Below are 23,976 nucleotides of genomic sequence, written 5' to 3' on the forward strand. Positions count from 1 at the left end.
CCTTCAAGTGGTGATGTTCTTTTTCTGTCAAGGCGTATACCCGGCTGCAGGGGAGATTAGAACCTGGCTCCAAATCTATCTTACAATTGTAAGCCCGATGGGGTGGCAATTGGTCTGCCTCTGTTTCGTTAAACACATCGGCAAAATCTTCATATTCTGACGGAATCTCCTGAGAATCTATCACACAAACAGACGTCTCCGCTGTGCATAAGGCTTGAGCTGGATTGCACTCTCTGGTTCCCTCTTTCGTTCCGAAACAATTTTTCCGACAATATTCTGAATCCATCACTATGGTTCTTGTGCTCCAATTTATCGTTGGATTATGTTCCGTGAGCCATGGAAGGCCCAGGATGAGTTGAAACTGAGGTGCGTCAATTAAATTGAATTAAATGACTTCCTCATGCCCGTCACAGTAGATCAATTGTACCTGTTCTGTATGACTTACTATCGGTCCAGATGAGAGGTTCGTTCCGTCTACTGCCCGGACCGGTTCACTTTTGGGTTTCAAGATAGCTCGTAACCCCACCTTAGCAGCAAATTTTAGATCACAAAAGTTTCCGGTGGCTCCGGAATCTATCATTACTGAAACTTCCGTCAACGTTTCTTGCCTGAACTTGAGCACCATGGATAAAATTAGATGTGGGGCCGACGACTGTAGAGTGTTAGCCACTAAATGTTCTTTTGGAGTTGATTTCTGATTAGCATCCACCGGTCCAACCCCCGCTACTGGTGGTGCTGCGAGTTTTCCTTCGGTTTAAAGGGGGTCTTCGGTTTTCTTGGACAACCCCGAACAAAATGCCCGCTGGAGCCACAATACATACATAGATTTCCTGCCCTTCTTTTTTCTTTCTCTTCTTTAGTTAGGGGACCTCTTATCGTTCCAATTTGCATGGGTTCCGAACTTTGTTGTCCTTCCACAGCCTTATTCCCTTCTGGCCGAACCCGATCAAATCTTGGGGCTATTGGCCTGAAATCTTTCCTTTTTTCTCCTCTCCTCTCTCCTTGACGAAAGTCTATTTCTAAGACCAGGTCCACTAATTCTGAGATTTCTGTGGGTCTATTTGGTATCTGTGCCAACACATCCTTAAGTTCGTCTCTTAAACCTCAATAAAAAACTGCAGCTCTCTTGCTTTCTGGCCAGTCCGTTTCTACGACTAATTTAATGAATTGGGCCAGATATGCTACTAGATCTCGATTTCCCTGTCTTAGATCCAATAATTCATTATCTACTGCTTGAGATATTCTCCGCCTGTCGAAAATTCGAAGAAATTCTCGCTTGAAGTCTTCATAGTTTTGTAACAGAGGATCATCCCGGTAAACCAGAGGCATTGATCAGGACGCTGCATCACCGCTCAAGTACGATAAAACAAAGGCCACCCTAGACTGCGCATCTGGGAAAATGGAAGGGCGACACATGAAATGCAAAGAACACTGTGTGATGAATAGCTGTGCCTTTTGTGGTTCCCCACTAAAACGCTCCGGAGGAGCCAACGGGATAACTGGGGACAGTGAATGGATTACTTGTGTAGTTATTCTATTTGGGTCTTCAGTGGATGGGTCTAAAGCGTTCCTTCCTGAACCGAATCGTTGCTTTACTCATTGAACTAACTCTGCTGTCTCTTTTCTGGAGTTCATCACCTCCTGCCTCAGGTTTTGGTTTTCCTCTCTCACTGCCACTAACTCCTTTTGAATGGTCTCTAACACTACTCCCAAAGTCTGTAAGTTTATTCCTTCTGCCATCTCTGTCCAGGTGCAAGTATACCACTTGGGCACTTCACTCTGTCAGGGTCAAGATGACGTATCCTGAAGTGCTTGCACAGGAACAGAGATGCTGGTTCCCGACTCCCACTACGCGGCAGCCAGAGTTCCAGTAATATTCACCTGGACTCCGTAACTACCCCACAGGGGGAAGGGGGGAGTGGATAAAATAATAAACAAAGAAGAGATTGGTCCTGAAACACCGGTTCTTCACTATTCTCCTCAGCTTCTTCTTAATGCTGTTGCCAGCTGTTGTAGATGAGAACCTTGAAACAAAACACAACGCAATAACTTTCTATTCCCTTCTACCACTAACTCTCTCTATGTGTTAACACCTACCCTGGGTTTCAAGCACTGTGCCCCTCTTCTGTATGTCTGTCTTGTTGTGTGGTGCTTCTTTTTCAATTCTTTTCTGTGGGTCTGGACACTCCGTTCCAACTCTCTTTCCTACAAAACATCTTTCTAATAATTCCTTCTTATGACCTTTTTTCCCTTTTCTTTTAACTTGAAATTTATTATTTTGGGGCTTACTTCTAGAGTGGAATATTTCTTGCTTGTCCTCTTCTTCTGTGTATTCTTCTTGCAGTGTAATTCTCTAACGCTATACTATTCTATCTCTAAGCTTGTGTTTACCTTACTTTTCCTTATTTCTAGTTATCTAGTACTGAGAAACTGTGGTAAGTATACTTAGTGTATAGTTTTCCTCTACTCTATTAATCTGCACGTTTATCTTTTTCCCTCAGGGTGAATTTCAGATTACTAGAGTTATCAGGTACGTCTTCTATGCAATCTTTTCTGTCATATTCTTTTCCATACAATCTCTCATGTCTCTTTAATATACTTAGCTTCGGTCTTCTTTTATTCTGTCACAGGATGGCGCTAAAAGACCTCCGCATGTCTGCTCGGGAAACACGGAGATGTATTGGAAGTCTTCACGAAGGTAGGAGTGAATTCGTCGTCTTTTCTGTCTCTGTAAATCTTTCTGAATTCTCTTCAGTTATTTTTCTCGGAGTTGTGTAGCTTTCTGACTTGGAAAACTATTCTGTTGCGAGGGCGCTAACTAACTAACTCTATTTCTACTCTCTCTAACTCTTACTCGGGAACTCTAAAGTCAAGCTGCTACTCTCTGAATCTCCTCAGTGAAGTGCACATTCCACTTGGAGCGCGAGCCTCACCTACCCTCTGGTCACCTGTGGGGGAAAGACTAGACCGCCGATATGCTTCCAGCGCGGCCGCCATCTTGGAATTCCTCTTTCTTTGCAGTTCAGTCCATGAATTGTTCTTTGCCCTTCTGTTCAGTCCTGGGCAGCCGAAAGACCCCAACGTTGCCCCCATTACCGCCTCTTCGTCCTCTGGAGGCCTGACAATTGTTCTACCCAAGTGTACCTAACCTAAGTGCAGTACGAGGTTTGAAGTAGAAGTAGGTGTTGTTTCTAAAGTATAGCTAGCTATATTTTAGTTTAGCCGAGAGTTGCCAAAAGTTTCTCTAAGTTCTAGTCAGCTTCATACCTTAGAATGAGAGGGGTTGGAATCTCTTTTCTGGACTCGATAGTCTAACCCCCCACAAGGGAAGTCAGAGAGCATTGGAGCTGGATTCTCTGCGAGGAGAATGGCAGCGTCAGGTCAGTGCATCAGGCTGGAACCCGATCTCCTTCCGAACTTGCCGTGGCGAACCACGTAGTCTGGGTTGGATAGAATCCTCCGGGAACCACAATTTGCCAGGGCAAGTGCTGGTATATTTATCCCTTGAAGGTTCTTGGAATGCCAGTATTGACGTAAAAGTCGGGCAGAGGAACGTCATGAATGAACTCCTAAGGAATAGATGTTCATGCATACTTAATGAGTTCTTGGAGAAATCAATATTCAAGTTGAGGGACATTCCTAAAGGCTTAAGGGTCTGTTTTTCCAAGAATTCGTTGTGACGTGGATGGACGGATGTAGGTGGCCATGCCTGTATTTGGTTTGTATGGACAATGTCTAAAAAGGGCCGGAATTTGAATTGTACCTATATAAGGGCATAAATCGGGAAACCTATATACGGAATCTAAATCTGCGCACAACACACCGCTAAGAAAATGAGATGTTCTGGAGTTTGAAGTCTGTCAAGTAGTATAGGTGAGAGATAAGTAAAGTCATATAAGTAATGTGGTATGGGCTCTTTAAAATAAGGAACGCAAGTTATATGATGTGAGTGATGTAATATAAATTATGTGATTTAAGTGATGTGATACATCGTTATACATCTTTAATTAATGTGAGAAATGTGATGCGAATGTTTTAATGTAATTTATTTAATGGAATTTGTTGTGTTGTTAGTGGTGTGATACAATGTTCTTCCATATAAATGATATGTAAATGATTTAAGGATTAAACATGAGTAATTTAAATTGATCCATTTGAGATAAATACTATTTATATTGTCATGGGAATTGATGAGGTGTGAGTAATGTAATACAATGTTATGTCCATAAGTCGTGAAGAAATTTAATGTGAATTAGCTGATGTGAGTAATAGTCTGTCTGCATTTGTGTCGGGCTCGGTTTTCATTTGAAACTGAAATGCATTTGTAGGACTGACTACAAGACTACAAACAGCTTTAGTTGTCTGGCAAACATCATGTCACCACTCAACATGTCACATGAATTGCATATATAATTCTTGTAGTCATGGTTATCAACATCTGAAAGACAAAAAGCTGTAGCAAATGTGTGAGACAGTGTACAAATGAATCTCATAGCAAGTGTGGACTGGGTTGAACAATCTCTCTTGCCTAGTATTTACTCACACCAATTAAAGATTTAATCTCCATGTAGTAGAGAATGAATGCAACAAGCAGAAGCAACATCAGCCATGCCATTTTCACAGTTTCACAACAGATAACCCATAAACCATAGACATTTAACCCCTTCCCTGCTCATGACGGAACCGTTCCGTCATGAGCCACGGTTGCCGTGTGCTCATGACGGAACGGTTCCGTCATGCCACGACCGTTGGCGGCCGCTCCGCCCACGCGGCGCTGTTTCCCCGCCTGTGCGGGGGGACAACGCAACTGGGCGGAGTCATGACGGAACCGTTCCGTCATGAGCACAGCTCAACCGTGGCTCATGACGGAGCGGCTCCGTCATGAGCACAGCGCCACCGCGCTGCCCCCCCGCACCCCCCAGCGCCGCGGCGGAATTCCCGCCGCGGCGAAGGTGTTAAGGGGGAGAGAGAACACTTTTGTATTGCACAATTGTCTATTAGTACTGTCTACTCTCCAAACACTGAGTCCCACAATGGCTGTGGGCCCAGTGCTGCTGCAGTACTCACATTTCTGGTTGTCAGTTTAACTGGACACAAAACAGGCGACAGTGTGAATGCTTGCAAATAGTTTAAACCACTGACAATCACTCTGGGGGCATTCTAAGACATTATTGCGTGCCCATGGTTTTGCTCTCTAAACAGAGGCCTGCATTATGCAAATCAGTACTGACTCTCCTCATCATGGAAACAGTCCATCCTGAACTTGCAGATGTGGTCCCTCCTCCAGACTGGAACACAACCAACTCTACTTACTTGTATTAAGGCAAATGTTGCTAAGTTTATAACCACCCAAGTATTAGACAATAAGATCTTAAATTTGCATAACAGAAAATTAAATAAGTTGAATCTAACAGTATGTATAAGGATTTGTAAAGTGGAAATCAAGCTAAGAGCAACGTAATGTTGCTCATGAGTGAGACCCCTTAGCGGATAGCAGATAAACAGATAAACAGTCAATTCACAATTGAATTTATCAGCATGTAACATAGTGTTCCAGCTGTACGACTACCACACTCAAAAAAGTATTTGCATTTTGCCCCCCTTGTAACTTATTCAGAAGACTAGTGGCATGTCACAAAACAAACAATATCGATTTTGACTTACAGGTGCTGAAAAATCAGGGTTCATGGTACCTTTAACAACTGCGTAGTGGCTCGGGATTCAGGCCAGCAATATACCCAGATAGAATGCACCATATTCACATTTTTTCTTTTTATTAATTCTTCTATGCACCATTATTTCACAGATACTTAAATGGAAAAGTTATTCACGTCATCAAGAAAAAAAATCTGTCATATTGTCACATGTTACATATAAGTAAAGGACAAATGGTAAGTGGACAAGGCGCAAAGGTTCATCAACGATATTCGATATAGGACACAGTCCCTAAAATAATATACAAGTGAATTATCAATAATCATCTCTTCACAAATGCCATTTTGAGTCTTTTGTCAGCAGTAATGATTCAACAATATAAACATGGCCGTCAAGAAGAATAGATATGCACAATGTGGGATTATATGCTACAAACTCTAGATGGCAGTATTGTTTCAAGTTTATTTATTTGTTGTGTCAGCTGTCACCCTTACAATAATTAAAATTCGGAGGCTGGCGCGCATGTACCCAACCACGGTTGATATATGCCCCAGGTGTCAGGACCCAAGGGCCACATTCACACACATGGTGTGAACATGCACAAGCATTCAATTATACTGGACAGACATGTCCACTATACTCACGGAGGCAGCAGACACCCAGGTGGTGGCTAAACTTACCCATTTCCTGCTGGGCGTTACGAAACACAGCGCCTCCCATAAGGGCCTAAATAAGTTCCAGGATCTAGCTATGGGCCTCGCTAGACACAAAATAGCCATGACATGGAAGGTGCAATTAGGCCCCAATATATCCTTGTGGCTGCTTGACATTCTCAGGGCACTGGTGTCAGAACACATGAATCAACTAGTGGAGGTAGTAACTCTAGTGGAGACAAAGTTGGCTGCGCCGTGTTCTCCCTCCTAGCTCGGGATACTACTGCTAGGCCATTCGATGTTCTAGAACCACACTCCTATACATACCGAGCTGCTGGACGTGTTGCACATCCACCCTTTCCCCGCCCCCCCCCCCCCCCGCTCCCCCTCTTCCAGCTCCCAACCACTCTCCTCCCATCTCACTCCCCAACAGATGGGTCAACATACCGTTTAGCCACAAACGTGATGCCCAATGACACGCTTCACTGACATGTACATTCAGACTCGAACCTATAGGTAAGGATCGACTTTTAGTTCCTTTTTTCTCATTATTTCAGTTTGTTACTCACATATGGTTAAATGATGGAATTGATTTCTGTAATACTGACGATCTTTTGTCCCTATACCTCATGTAACTGTTTGAAACTGCACCTTGCCATGGAAATGTGGGGCGATTTAGTCAACAAATTGAGCAATCTTCACTGTATTGGATTCTCACGACAGCCCTCCTAAGCCATTCAAGTTACTGTCATTGTAATGCCAAAGTTTGATTTTTGTCGTCATACAGCTGCTATTGGTATAATGTTGTTGAAAATCAATAAAGATCATTTACACAAAAAACTATAATTAAAAATTCTGATTTAAAAATAAATAAATACATAAATCTCACTTTTTTTAAACACAGACAGTGCAATCAACTGAGCGGCAGAATAACATTCTGGTTCTATATTCTATACCTTTAGAAAGGAACATTTAATCTAATGACCTTCTAGGCACTGAATACCATTTAGGAAGAAACTATTATTCTGATAACCCTCAAGGCACTATATTCCAAACTTACCCGATTAAAATCATTTATCTGATGTATAAAAAGTGCAAGTATTACATACAGTGCAAGCACTCAACTCATTCATCAGCTGTAAATAAAAATACAATTGCATAGCATTTTTATAACATATATGGTTCAGTCAGACTCTTACTTCCTAAAAGATATGTGCAGTACTATCTGCTTAAAACCCATTAAGCTCTAAGTTCTAAAACAGTCAAAATGATTGAATAACGTGACTGAACACATAAACAGCATCATCAGTCTAGCGGTATAATACCATTTGCACACCCAAACTCCTATCCAATAAAAATAATCAGTTAATTTACCAACTATCTCAGGCCAGATTACATGAAAACATTAGGAGGTCATACGATTTGAACAGCAATAACTGCACAGTGCATTATGAAGCATGCTTAATCGTCTGCAGGGCCTCCGTATGAGCTAATGCCTTACAAAGTGGGCAGCTCTCTCAGGTGGGGCCAAGCAACCTGTAAAAACGTCGCCACAGAATTAACAACATCTAACCTCATGAATTTTGAAAAGAGGAAGAAGCCATCTCCCCCATGCAGAGCCATATTTTTTAAAGAGCAAAAGACAATGGGTTAAGTTGTCGAACCCTTCTAAACTACAGTTACATAGGTCAGAACCTGTGGATACGAGTGAATTTATCACTCGTTGGCAAAATACCCAGCATGTATTTTACAAACAGTGTTTGCTTGAGTTCGATATATACTGCATCCACATACCTGGTATAGCGAAATCATAGGTGTTGCTGAAAACATGACATATAATTGATCCTGAAAACAAAAGACACACAATTGATGGACGGAATGCAGAACAAATCAAAACATTCCCCCCAAGTCAAGATATCTGGGTTAAATCCATCACATAATAGATCATGGTCTCAGCGTCTCTTCCATGTCTGCACCTGTTCAAAGTACTGATCCTAAATCCGCTGTGCTGTGTCCTGTCTAACTCTGCTGGGACCCGCACACAGAGATTCCAACTGCAGCTGAGACAGGATATTCTGTACATGAAATGTCCATGTACTCCTCCCACTCACACCCTTGGCGGTGACTTCTTTGATGGTTTTCAAGTATGTTACTGTCTTAGGATTTCTTATCAGCCCAACCCAATAAAAGGCTGACCTAAGGGCAACTACTTCTGATATAGGGGTAAAATTGAGCTCTGCGTAGAGCACCAGTAAGAGAGTGTCTGTCCCCAGGGCAAGCACTGCTATTAGGAAGCTATTCTCAGCTACTTGGAGAGATTGTAAATTCACATACTCCCACAGATCTGTCCCATTGAGTGCGGCCCCCACTGCCCTTTGCTTCTATATTTGCAGGATAATACTAATGTTTCTTGCATTAAACTTTTGTCTAAACTTCAGTACTTCCCGTGCCAGTTGCTTCAGGACTATATTAGCCATCAGTATGTGACTACCCCACATCAGTTTCTCTGAGAAATGAATCCCCAGGTAATCAAACTGCTTAACAGATTCTAAGGGTACACCATCAACCATTGGCTTCCTCTCAGACTGTTGGATGGCCTCAACATTTTACTGACATTAATGGTCAGTGATTTCTTATTGCAGCATTCCTCCAAGTGCTTTAGTGGTCAGTGGCTGGCATTTTCTGTTTGCGCTATCAACATTGCATTATCCGCGTATAACATTATTGGCACCCTCCTACCAGCTATGGTGGGAATGTCTAAAGGATCTTCTGGCAGGTAGTCCACTCCATCAGTTAGGAAAAGGCTTAAATGTAGGGGGACCAGCACTCATACGTATCTCTCCCCAGAGCAAGCGTAAGAAGGAGAAATATTTTAATTTTTCCTTGTTTTTTCCTCTTTTGTCATTCTGCAGCACACACAGCAAGAGGAAAACATCTCTCTCGTTTGTTTTTGTGCAGGAAGGAGCTCCTTCCTGCACAAAAACGATCCTGCCTATAAAGGAGGAACCCTTGTACCTTGGTGCAAGGTTGCCTATGTTGCGCTAGGCAGCAAATTATGTACCAGCGTATGGGGGAAGTACAGGAATGCACTGTATTTCATAAATACAGTGCATTCCTGCCCTTTCACATTGACATAGGGCAGAACCGCAAGAAGACTTGCAGCTCCGCCCTATGCCGATTCCTCACAAATGAGGCCCATAGTTTGAAGTTTTAGTGAGTTACATGCACACTTAAGGACAGCACATATTCAGTTCCACATCCAGTCTCCCACCCATACTGCAACTCACATACCTATGTAAAAAAACATGTAGACACTATACAGCGACAGAGGCACTCACACATTCACTCACACACCCACACAGCACTGATGTATCCAGCAGTAATAGAGCAGCTTACAAACACAGTTACATAGCTATACATTCAATAATACAGCCCCTAAGCAATCCATAGAGCCAGTTATATATACATATACAGACCCTTAGAGATACTAAGACAGCCAATGAGACACAGAGATGGTTACTTACACATCCAGTGACACATCTACAGAAGGACTAATACACTCACTTAGATATTAACTGAAGTACTGACACTCTTAGTCACCAATTCAGACAAAAAAAGCCCTTTAAACATGTCTCGGGCCTTTTACTGCAGTGCCTGTTCATGCAGTTTTACTGCCACATCACCTTGGAATCTGAAAGCCCTTGCCACACCTGAAATACCCCTTTTTCTGGATATAATTCACCCCTAAGGTAGGCCCTAGGTAGCCCATAGGGGAGGCTGCTATGTGCTTAGAGGTTAAGGCATGCACTTTGAAGTTTTAGTGAGTCACATGCACACTTGCAGACCCATACGCCCAGGATTGAGTCACCAACACACCCTGTCAGCCAGCAACAGTGGCACTTCAACATTCACTCACACATCCACACAGCACTTATGTTTCAACAGTAAGATAGCTAGTTGCACACCCACTTATATACCCCAATACTTATTAAAACAGACAAAAAGCAATCCAACCAGTAACTTACATACACATTTAGATAACCATAGAATCACTAAGAGATCCAATCATATACTAACATAATTACTTAGACATCTAGGGACACACCCACAGAGGTACTGTAATACTCACTCAGATACGTACTCAAGTCTTGACAATCGTAGTCAACCATCCGGACAAGTAGCCCTTTAAATATGTCTCAGGCCTGTTGCTGCAGAGACTGTGGTGCCGATTCCGATCCTGGAAAAACCATGTACGAACCGTCGGTCGGAGCGTTTTCTCCGTCCGACTATTACCCGGGAAAAAAACATTACCAACATGCAAGTACGATTCGCACGGAAACACCATTTCCGTACGAATCGTAAAAAACACCGACCGACGAAAAAATACATACCAATGTGATCCGGGACATCGCCGACGTGACGTCGGGACGCATTCAGGCTGCGTTTCACGAACCAGGAAGTACGATTCGAACCGACAGCAGTCCGGACGGCAATATTTTTACGGCACCCAAAAAGTGCCGGAAAAGCGAAGTATGCCGCGATGCGAGCGGAATTGGGGGCCCGGTACGCGCCGTACCCCCCCCAGCCCCCCGTGTGTACGCGCCGAACACCCCCAGCCCCCCGTATGTACGCGCCAAACACCCCCCAGCCCCCCGTATGTACGCACGAACACCCCCCAGGCCGCGGATGGACGCGCCGTACCCCCAGCCCCCGTGTATGTACTGTGCATACCCCTACCCCATCTGTGTATGTACGGAGCGTACCCCCACCCATGTATGTATGAAGCGTACCCCCACCCGTGTATGTACGGTGCAGACCCCCAGCGCTGGGGGTATGCTCCGTACATACACGGGTGGGGGTACGCTCCGTAAATACACGGGTGGGGTACACACCGCACATAGACGGGTGGGGGTACGCTCCGTACATACACGGGTGGGGGTATGCTCCGTACATACACAGGTGGGGGTACGCTCCGTACGTACATACACGTGGGAGTACGCTCCGTACATACACTGGGGGGCTGGGGGTATGGCGCGTCCATCCATGGGGGGGCTGGGGGTATGGCGCGTCCATCCGCGGGGGGGGCTGGGGGTACGACGCGTCTATCCACGGGGGGGGCAGGGGGTACAGTTTGTCCATCTGCGGCCTGGGGGGGTGTTCGGCGCGTACATACAGGGGCTGGGGGAGAAGGCGTGTACATATGGGGGGCTGGGGGGGACGGCGCGTACATATGGGGGGCTGGGGGGTACGGCGCGTCCATCCACGGCCTGGGGGGGTGTTCGGCGCGTACATACGGGGGGCTGGGGGGGTATGGCGCGTCCATCCGCGGCCTGAGGGGGTGTTCGGCGCGTACATACGGGGGGCTGGGGGAGCCGGCGCGTACATACGGGGGGCTGAGGGGGACGGCGCATACATTCGGGGGGCTGGGGGGTGTTCGGCGCGTACATACAGGGGGCTGGGGGGGTACGGCGCGTCCATCCACGGCCTGGGGGGGTGTTCGGCGCGTACATACCGGGGGCTGGGGGTACGGCGCGTCCATCCGCGGCCTGGGGGGGTGTTCGGCGCGTACATACGGGGGGCTGGGGGAGCCGGCGCGTACATACGGGGGGCTGAGGGGGACGGCGCATACATTCGGGGGGCTGTGGGTGTTCGGCGCGTACATACGGGGGGCTGGGGGGGTACAGCGCGTCCATCCGCGGCCTGGGGGGGTGTTCGGCGCGTACATACGGGGGGCTGGGGGGGACGGCGCATACATACGGGGGGCTGGGGGGTGTTCGGCGCGTACATACGGGGGGCTGGGGGGGTATGGCGCGTCCATCCGCGGCCTGGGGGAGTGTTCAGCGCGTACATACGGGGGGCTGGGAGGGACGGCGCGTACATACGGGGGGCTGGGGGGTATTTGGTGCATACATACGGGGGCTGGGGTGGATGGCGCGTACATACAGAGGGCTGGGGGGGTGTTCGGCGCGTACATACGGGGGGCTGGGGTGGGGACGGCGCATATGCGGGCACATGTCTCCATGGTTGCTATTGTAGTTCGCTCCGTGCGGTGTTTTTTCCATACGATTGTACAATCGGACGGACGGGACGGATCGTACTTGCGCGCTCGGACTTCAGTTTTCCGATTCGTAAGTAAAATCGTCCGGGGACGTGTCGGACACTTTTTCCGACCCGAGGACGTGTGGGGGAATTTTCCCAATGCGATTCGTATGGATTTTTTCCCATACGAATCGTACTTGCCAGTTTGTACGGTACTTGTACGATTCGTACGGAAAAAAATCCGGATACGATTCGTACGGGGAAAATTTTTCCAGGATCGGAATCGGCCCCTGTGTGTGCAGTTTTACTGTCAGGTTGACTTGCCATTGATAACTCCTTCTCAAGCCTTAACTCCTCTTCTACATATAAGTGACCCCAAGATGGTTCATAGGTGGACCATAGAACGGGGGGTTATGTGCCTAAAAGGTACAACATGTTCTTTGAAGTTTCAGTGAGTTACACATGCACTTACAGACCCAGGCGTGCAGTCATGCAACCAGTTTCCCACCCAGTCTGCACTCACATTCCTACTTACAAAAGCATAGAGACTCTCACACACCCACACAACACTTATATATCCAGCAGTAACTGCATTTGTGTCGGGCTCGGTTTTCATTTGAAACTGAAATGCATTTGTAGGACTGACTACAAGACTACAAACAGCTTTAGTTGTCTGGCAAACATCATGTCACCACTCAACATGTCACATGAATTGCTTATATAATTCTTGTAGTCATGGTTATCAACATCTGAAAGACAAAAAGCTGTAGCAAATGTGTGAGACAGTGTACAAATGAATCTCATAGCAAGTGTGGACTGGGTTGAACAATCTCTCTTGCCTAGTATTTACTCACACCAATTAAAGATTTAATCTCCATGTAGTAGAGAATGAATGCAACAAGCAGAAGCAACATCAGCCATGCCATTTTCACAGTTTCACAACAGATAACCCATAAACCATAGACATTTAACCCCTTCCCTGCTCATGACGGAACCGTTCCGTCATGAGCCACGGTTGCCGTGTGCTCATGACGGAACGGTTCCGTCATGCCACGACCGTTGGCGGCCGCTCCGCCCACGCGGCGCTGTTTCCCCGCCTGTGCGGGGGGAAAACGCAACTGGGCGGAGTCATGACGGAACCGTTCCGTCATGAGCACAGCTCAACCGTGGCTCATGACGGAGCGGCTCCGTCATGAGCACAGCGCCACCGCGCTGCCCCCCCGCACCCCCCAGCGCCGCGGCGGAATTCCCGCCGCGGCGAAGGGGTTAAGGGGGAGAGAGAACACTTTTGTATTGCACAATTGTCTATTAGTACTGTTTACTCTCCAAACACTGAGTCCCACAATGGCTGTGGGCCCAGTGCTGCTGCAGTACTCACATTTCTGGTTGTCAGTTTAACTGGACACAAAACAGGCGACAGTGTGAATGCTTGCAAATAGTTTAAACCACTGACAATCACTCTGGGGGCATTCTAAGACATTATTGCGTGCCCATGGTTTTGCTCTCTAAACAGAGGCCTGCATTATGCAAATCAGTACTGACTCTCCTCATCATGGAAACAGTCCATCCTGAACTTGCAGATGTGGTCCCTCCTCCAGACTGGAACACAACCAACTCTACTTACTTGTATTAAGGCAAATGTTGCTAAGTTTATAACCACCCAAGTATTAGACAATAAGATCTTAAATTTGCATAACAGAAAATTAAATAAGTTGAATCTAACAGTATGTATAAGGATTTGTAAAGTGGAAATCAAGCTAAGAGCAACGTAATGTTGCTCATGAGTGAGACCCCTTAGCGGATAGCAGATAAACAGATAAACAGTCAATTCACAATTGAATTTATCAGCATGTAACATAGTGTTCCAGCTGTGTTCTCTCTCGTTTGTTTTTGTGCAGGAAGGAGCTCCTTCCTGCACAAAAACGATCCTGCCTATAAAGGAGGAACCCTTGTACCTTGGTGCAAGGTTGCCTATGTTGCGCTAGGCAGCAAATTATGTACCAGCGTATGGGGGAAGTACAGGAATGCACTGTATTTCATAAATACAGTGCATTCCTGCCCTTTCACATTGACATAGGGCAGAACCGCAAGAAGACTTGCAGCTCCGCCCTATGCCGATTCCTCACAAATGAGGCCCATAGTTTGAAGTTTTAGTGAGTTACATGCACACTTAAGGACAGCACATATTCAGTTCCACATCCAGTCTCCCACCCATACTGCAACTCACATACCTATGTAAAAAAACATGTAGACACTATACAGCGACAGAGGCACTCACACATTCACTCACACACCCACACAGCACTGATGTATCCAGCAGTAATAGAGCAGCTTACAAACACAGTTACATAGCTATACATTCAATAATACAGCCCCTAAGCAATCCATAGAGCCAGTTATATATACATATACAGACCCTTAGAGATACTAAGACAGCCAATGAGACACAGAGATGGTTACTTACACATCCAGTGACACATCTACAGAAGGACTAATACACTCACTTAGATATTAACTGAAGTACTGACACTCTTAGTCACCAATTCAGACAAAAAAAGCCCTTTAAACATGTCTCGGGCCTTTTACTGCAGTGCCTGTTCATGCAGTTTTACTGCCACATCACCTTGGAATCTGAAAGCCCTTGCCACACCTGAAATACCCCTTTTTCTGGATATAATTCACCCCTAAGGTAGGCCCTAGGTAGCCCATAGGGGAGGCTGCTATGTGCTTAGAGGTTAAGGCATGCACTTTGAAGTTTTAGTGAGTCACATGCACACTTGCAGACCCATACGCCCAGGATTGAGTCACCAACACACCCTGTCAGCCAGCAACAGTGGCACTTCAACATTCACTCACACATCCACACAGCACTTATGTTTCAACAGTAAGATAGCTAGTTGCACACCCACTTATATACCCCAATACTTATTAAAACAGACAAAAAGCAATCCAACCAGTAACTTACATACACATTTAGATAACCATAGAATCACTAAGAGATCCAATCATATACTAACATAATTACTTAGACATCTAGGGACACACCCACAGAGGTACTGTAATACTCACTCAGATACGTACTCAAGTCTTGACAATCGTAGTCAACCATCCGGACAAGTAGCCCTTTAAATATGTCTCAGGCCTGTTGCTGCAGAGACTGTGGTGCCGATTCCGATCCTGGAAAAACCATGTACGAACCGTCGGTCGGAGCGTTTTCTCCGTCCGACTATTACCCGGGAAAAAAACATTACCAACATGCAAGTACGATTCGCACGGAAACACCATTTCCGTACGAATCGTAAAAAACACCGACCGACGAAAAAATACATACCAATGTGATCCGGGACATCGCCGACGTGACGTCGGGACGCATTCAGGCTGCGTTTCACGAACCAGGAAGTACGATTCGAACCGACAGCAGTCCGGACGGCAATATTTTTACGGCACCCAAAAAGTGCCGGAAAAGCGAAGTATGCCGCGATGCGAGCGGAATTGGGGGCCCGGTACGCGCCGTACCCCCCCCAGCCCCCCGTGTGTACGCGCCGAACACCCCCAGCCCCCCGTATGTACGCGCCAAACACCCCCCAGCCCCCCGTATGTACGCGCGAACACCCCCCAGGCCGCGGATGGACGCGCCGTACCCCCAGCCCCCGTGTATGTACTGTGCATACCCCTACCCCATCTGTGTATGTACGGAGCGTACCCCCACCCATGTATGTATGAAGCGTACCCCCACCCGTGTATGTACGGTGCAGACCCCCAGCGCTGGGGGTATGCTCCGTACATACACGGGTGGGGGTACGCTCCGTAAATACACGGGTGGGGTACACACCGCACATAGACGGGTGGGGGTACGCTCCGTACATACACGGGTGGGGGTATGCTCCGTACATACACAGGTGGGGGTACGCTCCGTACGTACATACACGTGGGAGTACGCTCCGTACATACACTGGGGGGCTGGGGGTATGGCGCGTCCATCCGTGGGGGGGCTGGGGGTATGGCGCGTCCATCCGCGGGGGGGGCTGGGGGTACGACGCGTCTATCCACGGGGGGGGCAGGGGGTACAGTTTGTCCATCTGCGGCCTGGGGGGGTGTTCGGCGCGTACATACAGGGGCTGGGGGAGAAGGCGTGTACATATGGGGGGCTGGGGGGGACGGCGCGTACATATGGGGGGCTGGGGGGTACGGCGCGTCCATCCACGGCCTGGGGGGGTGTTCGGCGCGTACATACGGGGGGCTGGGGGGGTATGGCGCGTCCATCCGCGGCCTGGGGGGGTGTTCGGCGCGTACATACGGGGGGCTGGGGGAGCCGGCGCGTACATACGGGGGGCTGAGGGGGACGGCGCATACATTCGGGGGGCTGGGGGGTGTTCGGCGCGTACATACAGGGGGCTGGGGGGGTACGGCGCGTCCATCCACGGCCTGGGGGGGTGTTCGGCGCGTACATACCGGGGGCTGGGGGTACGGCGTGTCCATCCGCGGCCTGGGGGGGTGTTCGGCGCGTACATACGGGGGGCTGGGGGAGCCGGCGCGTACATACGGGGGGCTGAGGGGGACGGCGCATACATTCGGGGGGCTGTGGGTGTTCGGCGCGTACATACGGGGGGCTGGGGGGGTACAGCGCGTCCATCCGCGGCCTGGGGGGGTGTTCGGCGCGTACATACGGGGGGCTGGGGGGGACGGCGCATACATACGGGGGGCTGGGGGGTGTTCGGCGCGTACATACGGGGGGCTGGGGGGGTATGGCGCGTCCATCCGCGGCCTGGGGGAGTGTTCAGCGCGTACATACGGGGGGCTGGGAGGGACGGCGCGTACATACGGGGGGCTGGGGGGTATTTGGTGCATACATACGGGGGCTGGGGTGGATGGCGCGTACATACAGAGGGCTGGGGGGGTGTTCGGCGCGTACATACGGGGGGCTGGGGTGGGGACGGCGCATATGCGGGCACATGTCTCCATGGTTGCTATTGTAGTTCGCTCCGTGCGGTGTTTTTTCCATACGATTGTACAATCGGACGGACGGGACGGATCGTACTTGCGCGCTCGGACTTCAGTTTTCCGATTCGTAAGTAAAATCGTCCGGGGACGTGTCGGACACTTTTTCCGACCCGAGGACGTGTGGGGGAATTTTCCCAATGCGATTCGTATGGATTTTTTCCCATACGAATCGTACTTGCCAGTTTGTACGGTACTTGTACGATTCGTACGGAAAAAAATCCGGATACGATTCGTACGGGGAAAATTTTTCCAGGATCGGAATCGGCCCCTGTGTGTGCAGTTTTACTGTCAGGTTGACTTGCCATTGATAACTCCTTCTCAAGCCTTAACTCCTCTTCTACATATAAGTGACCCCAAGATGGTTCATAGGTGGACCATAGAACGGGGGGTTATGTGCCTAAAAGGTACAACATGTTCTTTGAAGTTTCAGTGAGTTACACATGCACTTACAGACCCAGGCGTGCAGTCATGCAACCAGTTTCCCACCCAGTCTGCACTCACATTCCTACTTACAAAAGCATAGAGACTCTCACACACCCACACAACACTTATATATCCAGCAGTAACTGCATTTGTGTCGGGCTCGGTTTTCATTTGAAACTGAAATGCATTTGTAGGACTGACTACAAGACTACAAACAGCTTTAGTTGTCTGGCAAACATCATGTCACCACTCAACATGTCACATGAATTGCTTATATAATTCTTGTAGTCATGGTTATCAACATCTGAAAGACAAAAAGCTGTAGCAAATGTGTGAGACAGTGTACAAATGAATCTCATAGCAAGTGTGGACTGGGTTGAACAATCTCTCTTGCCTAGTATTTACTCACACCAATTAAAGATTTAATCTCCATGTAGTAGAGAATGAATGCAACAAGCAGAAGCAACATCAGCCATGCCATTTTCACAGTTTCACAACAGATAACCCATAAACCATAGACATTTAACCCCTTCCCTGCTCATGACGGAACCGTTCCGTCATGAGCCACGGTTGCCGTGTGCTCATGACGGAACGGTTCCGTCATGCCACGACCGTTGGCGGCCGCTCCGCCCACGCGGCGCTGTTTCCCCGCCTGTGCGGGGGGAAAACGCAACTGGGCGGAGTCATGACGGAACCGTTCCGTCATGAGCACAGCTCAACCGTGGCTCATGACGGAGCGGCTCCGTCATGAGCACAGCGCCACCGCGCTGCCCCCCCGCACCCCCCAGCGCCGCGGCGGAATTCCCGCCGCGGCGAAGGGGTTAAGGGGGAGAGAGAACACTTTTGTATTGCACAATTGTCTATTAGTACTGTCTACTCTCCAAACACTGAGTCCCACAATGGCTGTGGGCCCAGTGCTGCTGCAGTACTCACATTTCTGGTTGTCAGTTTAACTGGACACAAAACAGGCGACAGTGTGAATGCTTGCAAATAGTTTAAACCACTGACAATCACTCTGGGGGCATTCTAAGACATTATTGCGTGCCCATGGTTTTGCTCTCTAAACAGAGGCCTGCATTATGCAAATCAGTACTGACTCTCCTCATCATGGAAACAGTCCATCCTGAACTTGCAGATGTGGTCCCTCCTCAAGACTGGAACACAACCAACTCTACTTACTTGTATTAAGGCAAATGTTGCTAAGTTTATAACCACCCAAGTATTAGACAATAAGATCTTAAATTTGCATAACAGAAAATTAAATAAGTTGAATCTAACAGTATGTATAAGGATTTGTAAAGTGGAAATCAAGCTAAGAGCAACGTAATGTTGCTCATGAGTGAGACCCCTTAGCGGATAGCAGATAAACAGATAAACAGTCAATTCACAATTGAATTTATCAGCATGTAACATAGTGTTCCAGCTGTACGACTACCACACTCAAAAAAGTATTTGCATTTTGCCCCCCTTGTAACTTATTCAGAAGACTAGTGGCATGTCACAAAACAAACAATATCGATTTTGACTTACAGGTGCTGAAAAATCAGGGTTCATGGTACCTTTAACAACTGCGTAGTAGCTCGGGATTCAGGCCAGCAATATACCCAGATAGAATGCACCATATTCACATTTTTTCTTTTTATTAATTCTTCTATGCACCATTATTTCACAGATACTTAAATGGAAAAGTTATTCACGTCATCAAGAAAAAAAATCTGTCATATTGTCACATGTTACATATAAGTAAAGGACAAATGGTAAGTGGACAAGGCGCAAAGGTTCATCAACGATATTCGATATAGGACACAGTCCCTAAAATAATATACAAGTGAATTATCAATAATCATCTCTTCACAAATGCCATTTTGAGTCTTTTGTCAGCAGTAATGATTCAACAATATAAACATGGCCGTCAAGAAGAATAGATATGCACAATGTGGGATTATATGCTACAAACTCTAGATGGCAGTATTGTTTCAAGTTTATTTATTTGTTGTGTCAGCTGTCACCCTTACAATAATTAAAATTCGGAGGCTGGCGCGCATGTACCCAACCACGGTTGATATATGCCCCAGGTGTCAGGACCCAAGGGCCACATTCACACACATGGTGTGAACATGCACAAGCATTCAATTATACTGGACAGACATGTCCACTATACTCACGGAGGCAGCAGACACCCAGGTGGTGGCTAAACTTACCCATTTCCTGCTGGGCGTTACGAAACACAGCGCCTCCCATAAGGGCCTAAATAAGTTCCAGGATCTAGCTATGGGCCTCGCTAGACACAAAATAGCCATGACATGGAAGGTGCAATTAGTCCCCAATATATCCTTGTGGCTGCTTGACATTCTCAGGGCACTGGTGTCAGAACACATGAATCAACTAGTGGAGGTAGTAACTCTAGTGGAGACAAAGTTGGCTGCGCCGTGTTCTCCCTCCTAGCTCGGGATACTACTGCTAGGCCATTCGATGTTCTAGAACCACACTCCTATACATACCGAGCTGCTGGACGTGTTGCACATCCACCCTTTCCCCGCCCCCCCCCCCCCGCTCCCCCTCTTCCAGCTCCCAACCACTCTCCTCCCATCTCACTCCCCAACAGATGGGTCAACATACCGTTTAGCCACAAACGTGATGCCCAATGACACGCTTCACTGACATGTACATTCAGACTCGAACCTATAGGTAAGGATCGACTTTTAGTTCCTTTTTTCTCATTATTTCAGTTTGTTACTCACATATGGTTAAATGATGGAATTGATTTCTGTAATACTGACGATCTTTTGTCCCTATACCTCATGTAACTGTTTGAAACTGCACCTTGCCATGGAAATGTGGGGCGATTTAGTCAACAAATTGAGCAATCTTCACTGTATTGGATTCTCACGACAGCCCTCCTAAGCCATTCAAGTTACTGTCATTGTAATGCCAAAGTTTGATTTTTGTCGTCATACAGCTGCTATTGGTATAATGTTGTTGAAAATCAATAAAGATCATTTACACAAAAAACTATAATTAAAAATTCTGATTTAAAAATAAATAAATACATAAATCTCACTTTTTTTAAACACAGACAGTGCAATCAACTGAGCGGCAGAATAACATTCTGGTTCTATATTCTATACCTTTAGAAAGGAACATTTAATCTAATGACCTTCTAGGCACTGAATACCATTTAGGAAGAAACTATTATTCTGATAACCCTCAAGGCACTATATTCCAAACTTACCCGATTAAAATCATTTATCTGATGTATAAAAAGTGCAAGTATTACATACAGTGCAAGCACTCAACTCATTCATCAGCTGTAAATAAAAATACAATTGCATAGCATTTTTAAAACATATATGGTTCAGTCAGACTCTTACTTCCTAAAAGATATGTGCAGTACTATCTGCTTAAAACCCATTAAGCTCTAAGTTCTAAAACAGTCAAAATGATTGAATAACGTGACTGAACACATAAACAGCATCATCAGTCTAGCGGTATAATACCATTTGCACACCCAAACTCCTATCCAATAAAAATAATCAGTTAATTTACCAACTATCTCAGGCCAGATTACATGAAAACATTAGGAGGTCATACGATTTGAACAGCAATAACTGCACAGTGCATTATGAAGCATGCTTAATCGTCTGCAGGGCCTCCGTATGAGCTAATGCCTTACAAAGTGGGCAGCTCTCTCAGGTGGGGCCAAGCAACCTGTAAAAACGTCGCCACAGAATTAACAACATCTAACCTCATGAATTTTGAAAAGAGGAAGAAGCCATCTCCCCCATGCAGAGCCATATTTTTTAAAGAGCAAAAGACAATGGGTTAAGTTGTCGAACCCTTCTAAACTACAGTTACATAGGTCAGAACCTGTGGATACGAGTGAATTTATCACTCGTTGGCAAAATACCCAGCATGTATTTTACAAACAGTGTTTGCTTGAGTTCGATATATACTGCATCCACATACCTGGTATAGCGAAATCATAGGTGTTGCTGAAAACATGACATATAATTGATCCTGAAAACAAAAGACACACAATTGATGGACGGAATGCAGAACAAATCAAAACATTCCCCCCAAGTCAAGATATCTGGGTTAAATCCATCACATAATAGATCATGGTCTCAGCGTCTCTTCCATGTCTGCACCTGTTCAAAGTACTGATCCTAAATCCGCTGTGCTGTGTCCTGTCTAACTCTGCTGGGACCCGCACACAGAGATTCCAACTGCAGCTGAGACAGGATATTCTGTACATGAAATGTCCATGTACTCCTCCCACTCACACCCGTGGCGGTGACTTCTTTGATGGTTTTCAAGTATGTTACTGTCTTAGGATTTCTTATCAGCCCAACCCAATAAAAGGCTGACCTAAGGGCAACTACTTCTGATATAGGGGTAAAATTGAGCTCTGCGTAGAGCACCAGTAAGAGAGTGTCTGTCCCCAGGGCAAGCACTGCTATTAGGAAGCTATTCTCAGCTACTTGGAGAGATTGTAAATTCACATACTCCCACAGATCTGTCCCATTGAGTGCGGCCCCCACTGCCCGTTGCTTCTATATTTGCAGGATAATACTAATGTTTCTTGCATTAAACTTTTGTCTAAACTTCAGTACTTCCCGTGCCAGTTGCTTCAGGACTATATTAGCCATCAGTATGTGACTACCCCACATCAGTTTCTCTGAGAAATTAATCCCCAGGTAATCAAACTGCTTAACAGATTCTAAGGGTACACCATCAACCATTGGCTTCCTCTCAGACTGTTGGATGGCCTCAACATTTTACTGACATTAATGGTCAGTGATTTCTTATTGCAGCATTCCTCCAAGTGCTTTAGTGGTCAGTGGCTGGCATTTTCTGTTTGCGCTATCAACATTGCATTATCCGCGTATAACATTATTGGCACCCTCCTACCAGCTATGGTGGGAATGTCTAAAGGATCTTCTGGCAGGTAGTCCACTCCATCAGTTAGGAAAAGGCTTAAATGTAGGGGGACCAGCACTCACACGTATGTCTCCCCAGAGCAAGCGTAAGAAGGAGAAATATTTTTATTTTTCCTTGTTTTTTCCTCTTTTGTCATTCTGCAGCACACACAGAAAGAGGAAAACATCTCTCTGGTTTGTTTTTGTGCAGGAAGGAGCTCCTTCCTGCACAAAAACGATCCTGCCTATAATGGAGGAACCCTTGTACCTTGGTGCAAGGTTGCCTATGTTGCGCTAGGCAGCAAATTATGTACCAGCGTATGGGGGAAGTACAGGAATGCACTGTATTTCATAAATACAGTGCATTCCTGCCCTTTCACATTGACATAGGGCAGAACCGCAAGAAGACTTGCGGCTCCGCCCTATGCCGATTCCTCACAAATGAGGCCCATAGTTTGAAGTTTTAGTGAGTTACATGCACACTTAAGGACAGCACATATTCAGTTCCACATCCAGTCTCCCACCCATACTGCAACTCACATACCTATGTAAAAAAACATGTAGACACTATACAGCGACAGAGGCACTCACACATTCACTCACACACCCACACAGCACTGATGTATCCAGCAGTAATAGAGCAGCTTACAAACACAGTTACATAGCCATACATTCAATAATACAGCCCCTAAGCAATCCATAGAGCCAGTTATATATACATATACAGACCCTTAGAGATACTAAGACAGCCAATGAGACACAGAGATGGTTACTTACACATCCAGTGACACATCTACAGAAGGACTAATACACTCACTTAGATATTAACTGAAGTACTGACACTCTTAGTCACCAATTCAGACAAAAAAAGCCCTTTAAACATGTCTCGGGCCTTTTACTGCAGTGCCTGTTCATGCAGTTTTACTGCCACATCACCTTGGAATCTGAAAGCCCTTGCCACACCTGAAATACCCCTTTTTCTGGATATAATTCACCCCTAAGTTAGGCCCTAGGTAGCCCATAGGGGAGGCTGCTATGTGCTTAGAGGTTAAGGCATGCACTTTGAAGTTTTAGTGAGTCACATGCACACTTGCAGACCCATACGCCCAGGATTGAGTCACCAACACACCCTGTCAGCCAGCAACAGTGGCACTTCAACATTCACTCACACATCCACACAGCACTTATGTTTCAACAGTAAGATAGCTAGTTGCACACCCACTTATATACCCCAATACTTATTAAAACAGACAAAAAGCAATCCAACCAGTAACTTACATGCACAT

Source organism: Triturus cristatus, chromosome 7 (assembly GCF_964204655.1).
Source record: "Triturus cristatus chromosome 7, aTriCri1.1, whole genome shotgun sequence".
Classification (NCBI taxonomy): domain Eukaryota; kingdom Metazoa; phylum Chordata; class Amphibia; order Caudata; family Salamandridae; genus Triturus; species Triturus cristatus.